Raw genomic sequence first — 13,183 nt, forward strand, 5'->3', positions numbered from 1 at the left:
GTTCATTTGTGCTGTATATTAAGTTCCAGATATAAGTGATATCATATGGTATTTGTCTTTCTTTTTCTGACTTACTCCACTCAGGATGAGAGTCTCTAGTTCCATCCATGTTGCTGCAAATGGTATTATTTTGTTGCTTTTTATGGTTGAGTAGTATTCCATTGTGTATATATACCACCTCTTCCTAATCCAATCATCTGCCAATGGCCTTTTGGGTTGTTTCCAAGTCTTGGCTATTGTGAATACAGCTGCAATGAACACGTGGGAAAACTTTCCTTTTTTTCAAGGAAAGTTTTGTCCGGATATATGCCCAAGAGTAGGGTTGCTGGGTCATATGGTAGTTCTATGTATAGTTTTCTAAGGTACCTCCAAAATGTTCTTCATAGTGGCTGTACCAGGTTACATTCCCACCAACAGTGCAGGAGGGTTCCCTTTTCTCCACACCTGCTCCAGCATTTGTTATTTGTGGACTTATTCGTGATGGCCATTCTGACTGGTGTGAGATGGTATCTCATGGTAGTTTTGATTTGCATTTCCCTAATAATCGAGGATGTTGAGCATTTTTTCATGTGCTTGTTGGCCATCTGTATATCTTCCTTGGAGAATTGTCTATTCAGGCCTTTTACTCATTTTTCCATTGGGTTGTTGGCTTTTTTGATGTTGAGTTGTATAAATTGCTTCTACATTTTAGAGATTAAGCCCCTGTCAGTTGCATCATTTGAAACTATTTTCTCCCATTCTGTAAATTTTCTGTTTTCTTTTGGGTTTCCTTTGCTGTGCAAAAGCTTTTCAGTTTTATTAGGTCCCATTAGTTTATTTTTGCTCTTATCTCTATTGCTTTGGGAGAATGACCTGAGAAAACATTTGTAACGTTGATGTCAGAGAATGTTTTGCCTATATTCTCTTCCAGGAGTTTGATGGTGTCTTGCCTTATATTTAAGTCTTTCAGCCATTTTGAGTTTATTTTGGTGCATGGTATGAGGGTGCATTCTAGTTTCATTGATTTGCATGTAGCTGTCCAGGTTTCCCAGCAATACTTGCTGAAGAGACTATTTTTTTCCCATTTTATGTTTCTGCCTCTGTTGTCAAAGATTAATTGACCATAGGTGCCTGGGTTTATTTCTGGGTTCTCTATTCTGTTCCATTGGTCTGTATGTCTGTTTTGGTACCAATACCACACTGTCTTGAAGAATGTGGCTTTGTAATATTGCCTGAAGTCTGGGAGAGTTATGTCCCCTGCTTGGTTTTTGTTTCTCAGGATTGCTTTGGCAATTCGGGGTCTTTTGTGGTTCCATGTGAATTTTTGGATTGTTTGTTCTAGTTCTGTGAAAAATGTCATGGGTAATTTGATGGGGATTACATTGAATCTCTAGATCACTTTGTGCAGTATCACCATTTTTTAAAATATTAACTTTTGCAACCCAGGAGCATGAAATATCTTTCCATTTCTTTACATCTTCTTTAATTTCCTTGATTATTGTTTTATATTCTTGGCATATAAATGCTTTAGCTCCTTGGTTGGGTGTATTCCGAGGTATTTGATGTTTGGGGTGCAATTTTAAAAGGTATTGTATTTTTGTATCCCTTTTCTTATATTTCATTGTTAGTATACAGAAATATGACTCTTTACTGAATGTTAATCTTATATCCTGCTACTTTGCTGAATTTGTTGATCAGTTCAAGTATTTTTTGGGTTGATTCCTTAGGGTTTTCTATATATAGTATCATGTCATCTGCATACAGTGACAGTTTATATAAACTGTCACGGAATGAAGATGTCTACAGTTTTAATTCAGTCTCTTCAGGAATAAGAATGAATAACACAGTGTCAGGTTTCATATAGCCAATCTCTCTAGTCCCTGGGATGGAAAAAAAAAGCAAGAGAGAATTTACATTTGCATTGGTCTCGGCAGTTTCCACGCCCTCAAATACAACCTTGAACAATTCCACCTACACAAAAGGCAGTACCTACTGGTGTAGATAAAGGCTCTGGAGGCTGCTAATCAGAGAATGGCACTTGTATGCTAGTTACTTTTTCTTCTCCACAATATTTTTCACATGAATTAACTACTCATTCATTTTTTGTAAAGGAGAAAGAAGGAACACAATAGTGAACAGTGAACATGCCTTTAAAAGGTTAATCTACAATTCACTTAAACAGCCTAACAATAAGTAATACACTTCCAAGGCAACTGGAACTTAAGACTGCCTCTGTGAATGGTGAGTTATTTGCTATTGTTTATTTATTTATGTACTACATACTAAAAGATGATGCTAAAGATGAGGAAAAAATCCTGAAAAGTTTAACTGAAAATTCAAGAGTTGAAAAACTCGGGAGTTCTGGCTGTGGTACAGTGGGTTAAGAATCTAACTGTAGCAACTTGGGTCACTTCAGAGGTATGGGTTCAATCCCCAGACCAACTCAGTGGGTTAAAGGATCTGGTGTTGCTTTCAGCTGCAGCATATGTCTCCCCTTTGGCTCAGATTTGATCCCTGGCCCATGAACTTCCATATGTTGTGGGTGCAACAAAAAAAAAAAAAAAGAGAGAGAGAGAAAGAGTTGAAAAGTTTTATGAAGGATTGAGGATTCAGCCATCACTCTCAAGTGTGAAATTTAATTAAACTCTCTGCCCCTCAGCACAACTAGATATCATACAGCCTCAAATGAGCACTAACAATGCTAGTTTTCAGAAACTAATACTGAAATTGTGCAATCCTCTCAGCACCATGTTGGGAAAATAAGTAAAAAGGCTTGTGTCGTCACATAGGATATCCAAACTCACTGAACACCCACAATGTGCCAAGTATTAGAAGAGGCACAGCAGGAAACACACTGACAAAAAGAAAAAAATAAATACCTGACCCATGGTTTATTTCTAGAGGCAATCCATTGCTGAACAGAAAGCCAGGACAGGGCTGAGTGACCTCTGATCTGTAAGGAATGTGTTTTTACCAGAGAGAAAAAAGTAATAGAGGAAGCTAACATTAACTGAGGCCTACATCAGGCCAGACAATATGCTAGGTACTTAAAATCCAATTTTGTTTAGTCTTCACAGCTCTGAGAAGTTGATATGATAAAGTAAATTAAGGTACATAAAAGGTGAATTGTCCAAGGTCAGATAATTCACAGGTTTGATTTTTTCCACATAGTCAAATCAAACGCAGATGATCTTGAATTACACTCGGGAGGCTTTTAAATAACGAAAGTGTCTTGTATGTAGCCTTAGCTCCAACTCAGTTACCAAAACACAGGGAACAGAGACTCTCACACAAAAGATAGGTAGGGGAAACTCTTCCTCCAGAAGTTGGATCTATATAAAGTGGCAGCTGTTTGAAGAAAGCATGGGATCCAGAAAATGTCAGTGACTTATCTAGGAATAGATAAAGTTGTGTAGGTCACTTTCTCTTCCACTTCCATTTTTAAAATAAAGGCTAAGATAAAATTCATGCGTCATAAAATTCACCATTTAAAAGTGGATAATGCAGTGGTTTTTAGCATATTCATGAAATTGTGCAAACATCAACACTATCTGATTCCAGAATATTTCCATCAACTCAAAAAAACCTCCATACTTATTAGTAACCCACCCCCATTCTCCCTCCCTCTCCTCCATAACCACAATTAACATTTTATCTCTATGAATTTGTCTATTCTAGACATTGAATATAAATTGAATCATACAATATGTGGCCTTTTGTGACGGTCTTCCTACACTTAGAATCAAAGTTCATCTCTGTTGTATCATGTAACAGTGCTTCATTTTTTTATGGCCAAATAACATTAGAATATTTGGATACACCACATTTTCATTATGAATAACTTCACTGATGGACATTAGGGTTATGTTCATTTGGGGACAGTTATGAATAATGCTGCTATGAATAGCCACATAAGAGAGTCTATGTGGTAATGCTTTCAATTCTTTTGAGCATATACATAAGAGTGAAATTGCTGGATCATTTGGGCAACTCTGTTTTTAACTTTTTGAGGAACAACAAAACTATTTTCCAAATTAGGTGTATCATTTTACATTACCCGAAGCAATGAATGAGAGTTCCAACTTCTCCACATATTCACTGACACTTTTTTGACTATATCAAATTCAGCGGATGTGAAGTTGCATTCACTGTAGTTTGACTTGCATTTCCCTAATACTAATGATATGAAATTTATTTTTGTATGTTTATTGACCCTTTGCAGATACAATTGACCATTGAACAACTTGGGGGTTAGGGACAACAAACAAACCTGTGTATCAATTAATAGTCCACCTCCATATACATGATTTCACCATATCCATGGTTCTGCATCTGTAGTTTCACTAATCACAGATTATGTAGTGTTGTAATATTGAAAAAAATCCACGTACAAGTGGATCTGTGCAGCTCAAACCCAACTTGTTCAAGAGTCAACTATATTTTCGTTAGAAAAATGTTTATTTAATTATTTTCCCCATTTTAATATTGGGTTTTATCTCTATAATTTGAGTTACAAGAATTCATTATATACACAATACTAGATGTGCAAGTATGTTATCCCTTTCTTGCGGTTGTCTTGGCACTTATTTTTATTTTTATTTTTCAGCTGCCCCCATGGCATATGGAAGTGCCAAGGCCAGGGATCAAATCTGAGCCAGAGCTGCAATCTATGTCACAGCTGTGGCAAGGCCAGAACCTTAACCCACTCTGTCAGGCCAAGGAATGAACCAATGCCTCCAGAGAGACAAGCTGGATCATTAACCTACTGAGCCACAGTGGGAACTCCTGCCTTGACACGTTCTTGGTAGTGTCCTTTGAAGCATAAGCATTTTTAAATTTCTGAAGTCTAACTGGCCTATTTTTTGGTTTTTGTTTTTTTTTTAGTTACTTGTGGTTTTGATGTCATATCTCAGAAACTATTGCCTGATGTAAGGTCATGAAAAATTATACATATGTTGTCTTCTAAGTGTTTTATAATTTTCAGTTTTAATTTTTTTATGTGGTATAATGTAGGGCTCCAACTTCATTATTTTCTGTTAAGATATCCAGTAGTCCTAGCATCACTGTTCAAAAAACTATTCTTCCCCATTGAATGGTTTTGGCATCCTTGTCAATTATCAATTGACTATAAATGTGTACTTTTATTTTCAGATTGTCAGTTCTATTATATTAATCAATGTGTTTATGTCAGCACCATATTATGTTGATGATATATTTGTGGTAAATTTTAAAATTAAAAATCGTGAATTTTTTTCAAGACTTCCTTTTCCATTTGGTTCTTTTGATGCAGATTTTACAGTTAACACATCAATTTGTGAAAAATACTCAGCTGATATTTTGCTAGAGATTTACATTGAATCTGTAGATCACTTTTCTATTACCACCCTGGTAGTCTTAGAAGTCTTCCAATTCATGAACATGGAATGTCTTTCTAATTATTTAAGTCCTCCTTAATTTCTTCATGTGATGCTTTGCACTTTTCAGTGTACAAATCTTATACTTATATTTTTTATTTTATGCCTCAGTACTTTAATTTATTGGATGATACTGTAAATGGGACTGGTTCCTAAATTTAATTTTCAGATTATTCACTAATAGCGTATAGAAATATGATTTAGGAGTATCAAGACGGCAGAGGAGTAAGACATCTGCTCACCTTCTCCCACAAACACATTAAAAAAACATCTAAATGTAGAATGATTCTCACAGAACATCTACTGAGTGCTCGCAGAAGAAGTTAAACCTCCAAAAGGGGCAAGAAACCCTTGACATACTGGGCAGAACAAAAGAAAAAGAGAGAGAGAAAAAAGGAATCAGGACATGACTAACATTCATGAGAATGAATCCACATCCTGGGAAGCCACCTAACCAACTGGGAGATCAGCCAAGACAGAAGAACCTCAAAGTTGGAGAGAAAAACCAGCAGCTGGATTGAGGAGGGCAAAGCAGAGTGAGAGCTGCACAGACCATCTGCACCACCAGGACACCACAGCCTGAGATTCTCGAGCAGGGGCTGGGAGATAAGACTCAGGCTCTGGAGGTCAGTGCCAGGGAGCTGACTAAGGTTGGCTGTGTGGAGACAGACTGAGGGGCTGGGGAGTGGTGTACCATGGGCTGGTGAGTGGAACACCACAGCCAAGTAAACCCAGGAGGAGGTCTGGGCCCAAAAGAAGCAAGGCACCATTGTTAGGGAGGGTAAGAGGAAGAGGGGTGGACTGCCATAGGAATCTCCCTGCACACACATAGGCTCTCAGAGGGTAGGGCCCCTCTGGCACAGGCTACAGGTGGCGAGAGGCCACTTGCTCAGGCTACAGAAGACTGGGCATTTTTTGTGCAGGCTATGAGTGGCTGGGCACCTCTTGTTTGGGCTAAGGGCAGCAGGGGGTTAAGCACAACATGGTGCCTATTGTGTGACCTATAGGCACTGGGGACAAACCACAGTGGTCATCTCAGAAACCAGAGGGAGGCACGGCCTGCCACCACTAGGGGTCTGTGAACAGGCTCCACGTGGGCCCCAGTCACCTCACAGGATGGCAACAGAAAAGGCACTGCAACCAAGCACTACCCATTGTTGTTCTCACTGCCCTGGGAACACACCCGGCATATTGCTGCCACTGCCAAAAGCTCTGGGCAGGACCCACAGGCTTGAACATTGTCACTTCCCAGGACCCAGCAACTAGGAGCACAGCCTGTGCAGCACCTCTTCCATGGTCTTAGTGGAATGGGGTGCTTCTGGCATGGTCTACAGGTGGTGGGGGCAACCTCTGTAGTTATCTCTGCCTCCAGAGGTGGACATGGCCTGCCACCACTAGGGGTCTATGAACAGGCACCACTTGCAGCCCCAATCACCTCAGAGGGCACCACAGAGGAGGGCATTGTGACCAAACACCACCCATTTTTGCTCTTACACCCCTGGCAATATACCCACCTTGCTGCTGCCACCGCAAAATGCTCTCAGAAGTGACCACAAACTCAATCACTGTCACTTCCCTGGACCCTGCAACTAGGAGCAGCCTGTGCAGCACTGCCTGTGTGGGCTGAGCAGGATGGGTGGTTCTGGCATGGTCAGGTGGTAGGGTCAAACCACCACAGTTATTGCTCACTCCAGAGGTTGGTGTGACATGCCACCCCTAGGGGTCCAAGAACAGGAATCACATGCGGACCCAATCACCTCAGAGAGCATTACAAAGGAGGGCACTGTGACCAAACACCAACTGTTGTTGTTTTCACTCCCCTAGGAATATACCTGCCCTGCTGCCGCCACTGCCAAACACTCCTGGCAGTACCCACATAAACACTGTCACTTTGCCAAGACTGTTCAACTAGGAGCAAACTTTGTTGAACCTCCTGCATGGGCTAAGCAGAGCATGGTGCTACATGTGATGAGGGCAAACCATTTCAGTTATCTCCGACTCCAGAGGTGGGTGTGGCTCACCATCACTAGGGGTCTGTGATCAGGCACCACACGCAACCCCAATCACCTCAGAGGGCACCACAAAGGAGGGCATCATGACTGAACACCACCTGTTGTTGCTCTCACTCCCCTAGGAACTCACACATTCTGCCAATGACACTGCCAAATGCTCTGGGCAGTTCCTGAATCTGCCTAAGGCTCATTACAACTTACCAGGGCCCTGCAACTAGGAGTAACCTGGGACACCTTCCCACAAGTCCTTGATATTGCTCAGCAAAGAGGCGCTGATTATTACCCCTACCCATTACTTCCTTCTCCATGGAAACACACTCAGCACAGCCTGCTCACACTGAAGAAAGAGACAGGAAATGTCCAAACTCCCATGACAAAAATAAATAGTACCCCCTCACAAAATACAGAGATGTTATTGCATAGAAATAGCCCTTCAAGACAACAGTTTGGTTTCACTAAACTCAAAGAAAAAGAAAAATGAAAGCAAGATGAAGAAGCTCAGGAAAAACTTCCAATTAAAAGAATGGGAGAACTCATCTGAAGGACAAAAAATATAACAGACTTCTGCAGTCTAATAGACACTGAGTTCAAAAGGGAGATAGTGAAAATACTGAAGGAAGTTAAGAGTGAATATGTGAAGTAATTGAGAGCTGATGTAAACACTAATGCAGATTGCCTTAGAAAGGAACTAGAAAATATAAGGAGGAAGCAAGAAAATTTAGAAAATTCATTTGCAGTGGTGCAAACTAAGCTAAAGTCACTAAAGAGCTGAATGAATAATGCAGAGAACAAATTAGTGACTTGGAAGAGAGAACAGTGGAAATCACCCAATCAGGACAGCAGACAGAAAACCAAATGAATGCATAATAGGATTTCCAGAAGAAGAAAAAAAAAAGAAAAGGGGATTGAAAATATATTTGAAGAAATTATGTCTGAAAACTTTCCAAATCTAAAGAAAATAGGTATCAAGATAAAGGAAGCACAGAGGGCCCAAAACTAGTTGGACTCAAACAGGCCCACACCAAGACATATTATAATAAACATGGCAAAATTTAAAGATAAAGAGAGGATTCTAAAGGCAGCAAGAGAAAAAGCAAAGTGTTAATTATAAGGGAACCCCCATAAGGCTATCAACTGATTTCTCTACAGAAACACTACAGGCCAGAAGAGAGTGGCAAGTTATTTTCAAAGATCTAAAAAGGGAGAAATTTGCAGGCTAGTACTCTACCCCACAAGAATATCAGTTAAAATAGAAGGGGAAATGAAGAATTTCTCCAACAAACAAAAGCTAAAAGAGTACAGCAATACTAAACCCATTCTAAAAAAAACAGTGAAAGGGCTTCTCTAAATAAAGAAGAAGTAAGAAGAAATAGAATGGAGGAAATCACAATTGGAAAGCAATCACTTAAACAAGTCAGTATGTAGATCTAATAGGGGAAAAAAAAACCTACTGTAAAAGTGACAATAAACCCAAGGAACAGTAAAAGCACAAACATGAAGATGTTAAAAAAGGACTTCAAAATCATAGAAGGTGGGGAAGAAAAGTAAGAAAATCTAGACTCTTTTTTTTTTAATAATGTCTTTGAGCCTATATAACTATCAAGCTAAGACAAGAAGATATAAGAAGGTGGTAACACACTTGAAAAACAGGGCAACCACAAATCAAAACCAAACATTACTTTCACAAAAACTAAAGAGAAAATTACAAAAAAAAAATGAATTGAAATCATCCAAACCATAAAAAATAAATAAATGAATAAATAAAAGGCACAAAGGGAAAAAATGGAATCAGGTAGAAAAGAAAGTTTATATACGCAATGGAATACTACTCAGCCATAAAAAATAACAAACTAATGCCATTTGCAGCAACATGGATGGAACCAGAGACTCTCATACTAAGTGAAGTAAGTCAGAAAGAGAAAGAGAAATACCACATGATATCCCTTATATATGGAATTTAATATATGGCACAAATGAGACTTTCCACCAGAAAGAAACTCATGGACTTGGAGAAAAGACTTGTGGTTGCCAAGAGGGAGGGGGAGGGAGTGGGGGACTGAGAATCTGGTTTAACAGATGCAAACTACTGCATTCGGAATGGATAAGCTATGAGGTCCTGCTGTAGAGCACTGGGAACTATATCTAATCAGGTTTGATGGAGCATGATGGAGGATAATATGAGAAAAAGAATATATATATTATATATACATATGTATGTGTGTGTGTGTGTGTGTGTGTATACATATATGTATATACACATACCTGACTGGGTCACTTTGCTGAATAGTAGAAAACGGACAGAACACTGGAAACCAACTCTAACAGAAAAAAATAATAATCATTTTTTAAAAAGAAATACAATTTAATTTTGTATGTTGATCTTGTATCTTGCAATGCTGTTGAACTCCTTTATTAGTTCTAATTGTGTGTGTATTTGTGTTTGTATGTGTGTATTCCTCAGGATTTTCCAAATACAAGATGAAGTTATCCGCAAATAAATACAATTTTGTTTGGTCATTTCCAATCTAAATAATTATACTGGCTAGAACAAAGAGCAAAATAGTGAACAGAAATAGGAAGAGTAGACATCATTGTTCTCTTCTTTACGTGAGAAGGATAAATTTTATTCTTTCACTATTAATATAATATGACGTCAACTCTGAGCTTTTTGTATCTGTCATTTATCAGTTTGAGAGGATTCCCTTCTATTGCTATTTTGTAGAATATTTTTATTCAAACAGGTTGTCAGACTTGTCAAATGATTTATATGCAGCTGAGATATACTTGTACTTCTGTCCTTTATTATAATACTATAATGTATTGATTGACATATAGATGTTCATTCAACCATGCATTACAGGAAAAAAATCTCACTTGTTTATGGTATATAATACCTTTTATATCTTGTTGGATTTGGCTTGCCAGTATTTTGTTGAGGATTTTTATATCTGTATCAATGAGGATGCAGATTGTATCCCTGGACTCGCTCAGTGGTTTAATGATCTGACATTGCCATGAGCTGTGGGAGAGGTCGCAGAAACAGCTTGGATCTGACATTACTGTGGCTGTGGTGTAGGCCAGCAGCTGCAGCTCTGATTAGACACCTAGTCTGAGAACTTCCATATGCTGCAGTGAGGCCCTACAAAGCAAAAATTAAAAAAAAAAAACCTGATAATTTGCAGAAATATAACTAATGTTTCAGGACCAAATATGCATACCACCTCATTTAATGCCCACCACAAACCTGTCAGGCAGGTATAATTAATATCTATATTTTACAGCTGAAACTGAGGCTCAGGGAGGTGACATCATTTGGGTCATGTCACAGAACCAGAAAATGTAGCAGAGCTGGATGGTGTAACTCTGACACCTTGTGCCTTGATAATGCCTGTGTGCTTGCATGGTACAATAGTTAAGAAAATGGACTCTAGAACCAGACTACCTGCATTCATTATCAGTACTGTTCCTTTCTAGTGCATGACTATGGGAATTATATAGCCTCCCTGTGCCTTAGGGTTTTTTTTTTCCCCCTTAGGTTTTGGGTTATGCTTATTTTGTTGTTACCGTTTGGTTTCTTTGTTTATTTTAATCGTTTACAGAGTCCCTGCCTTGTAGTGTAATTTTGAAGATTAAATGAATTAATCTTTGAGTTCTTAGAAGAACATCTGGCACAAAAAAGCACTATATAAATGTTTAAAAAATAAATAACTACACACACAAGGTTATAGTATCACAAAGATAGAGTGGGTCATGAATCATTTCTAGCCCACCTTGCTACTTCGGGAATGACTCCATTTAAAACTTATTCTCTGAAAGATCTTCCAGGACAGTAATGCTAGCAGTTTCCCCAACAACACAAAAAGTTTAAATATTGTTCCATGCAAGTTCAGTTCAAACATCAACCCTTTGTTTTATAATTTTGGTCTATTTTCCCTTGTTCAGTCCTTGAAAGAAAATGAAAATGGATTACTGTTGAAATGTAGAAATAGAACTGCCAAAAAATTAATTTTACGAGGGAAGGAGGAGGGCTGAAATATCTCTTCATACTAGCCTCAATATGTCCTCTTTTGTAGTGGTAAAGATATAAAAATAGAAATAGAAGTATAGGTTCTAGCCTTGACTCTACTTCCACCTATATATTTGAACTTAGCCTAATAACTCAACCTCTCTTTCTTCAGCATCATCATTATCTAGAAAATGAAAACACTAGAAAAAGAAATCTCATAAACCCTTAGTGTTAAAATAACATAAGGGAAAATGACCTCCTTGAAGTACTACCAAGTGCCAGGGTTAGGAATCAAACCCAGACCTTCTGATCCCATGGTTGTTCCCACTATATTGTTGGTTTCCATCAAAATATCTTCTCTTTTACCACCATCAGCCAGTACACGGTAGATGGGATTACCCTTCCCAAGTAATGGCCACCTCCCAGTATCCATCTCCTTTATCATGTGAAATTGCAGTTTGTCCCAGTAAAGGAAGAAAGTGTTTTACTTCGAACTGATATTAGGTTTGGCCATAAGACCTGTTTTGGCCAACAAAATTTGTGAGGAAGTGACAGTGTGCAAGTTTTCAGCCTAGAGAGTTCTCCAAAGAAGATATACAGATGGCCAATAGGCACATGAAAAAATGTTCAACATCACAAATTATTAGAAAAATACAAATCAAAACAACAGTGAGGTACCACCTTGCACCTGTCAGAATGACCATCATTAACAAGTCAACAAATAATAAATGCTGGAGAGGTTGTGGAGAAAAGGGTATCTTCCTTCACTGTTGGTGGGAATGTAAATTGGTACAACCACTATGGAAAACAGTATGGAGGTACCTCAGAAAACTAAATATAGAACTACCATATATCCACTCTGAGCATATATCCAGCCAAAACTTTCATTGGAAAAGATCTGTACCCCTAGGTTCATTGCAGCACTATTCAAAATAGCCAAGACATGGAAACAACCTAAATGTCCATTGCCAGATGAATGGATTAAGAGGATACGGTATAAAAATAAATAAATAAATAGCCAAAAAAAAAAAGGAAGAAAATGTGCCATACACTGGAATACTACTCAGCCATAAAAAAGACCAAAATTTGCAGCAACATGGATAGGACTACAGACTCTCATACTAAGTGAAGTAAGTCAGAAAGAGAAAGACAAATACCCTATGTTATCATTTATATCTGGAACCTAATATATGGCACAAATGAACCTTTCCAGAGAAAAGAAACTCATGGACTTGGAGAACAGACTTGTATTTGCAAAGGGGGAGGGGAGAGGGAGTGGGATGGACTGGGAGGCTGGGGTTAACAGATGCAAACTATTGCATTTGGAGTGGATAAGCAGAGAGATCCTGCTGTGTAGCACAAGAAACTATATCTAGTCACTTGTGATGGAACATGTTGGTGGATAATGTGAGAAAAAGAATATATATATATACATATGTGTGTGTGTGTGAGAGAGACTGGGTCACATTACTGTACAGCAGAAATTGAGAGAACATTGTAAGCCAACTATAATGGAAAAAATAAAAAATTATTAATAAAAAACAAAAACAAACAAACAAAAAGGCTGAAGTGTCTCTGCTCACCCACCATTTGCTTTTACCCTAGAAGCTCTCTGATTCTTGAAAAGCACAGACACAGGGTGCAGACCTAATATAGCCCCGGTGGCCTGAGACAAGCCATTCAAACCTAACTGAGGTTAAAAGCCAACCTATAGATCTATGAGCTAGTAATAAATGCTTACTGCTGTGTCCACTGAGATTTAGGGTGCTTTG

General features: G+C 38.5%; 1 protein-coding gene across 2 annotated transcripts in view; it reads right to left on the reverse strand.

The window, feature by feature from the left end:
- Positions 1-13,183, reverse strand: part of OPHN1 (oligophrenin 1) — a 556,237-nt gene that overhangs the window by 272,795 nt on the left and 270,259 nt on the right. The window lies entirely within an intron of this gene.

This window comes from Phacochoerus africanus, chromosome X (genome assembly GCF_016906955.1).
Source record: "Phacochoerus africanus isolate WHEZ1 chromosome X, ROS_Pafr_v1, whole genome shotgun sequence".
In the NCBI taxonomy this organism is placed as follows: domain Eukaryota; kingdom Metazoa; phylum Chordata; class Mammalia; order Artiodactyla; family Suidae; genus Phacochoerus; species Phacochoerus africanus.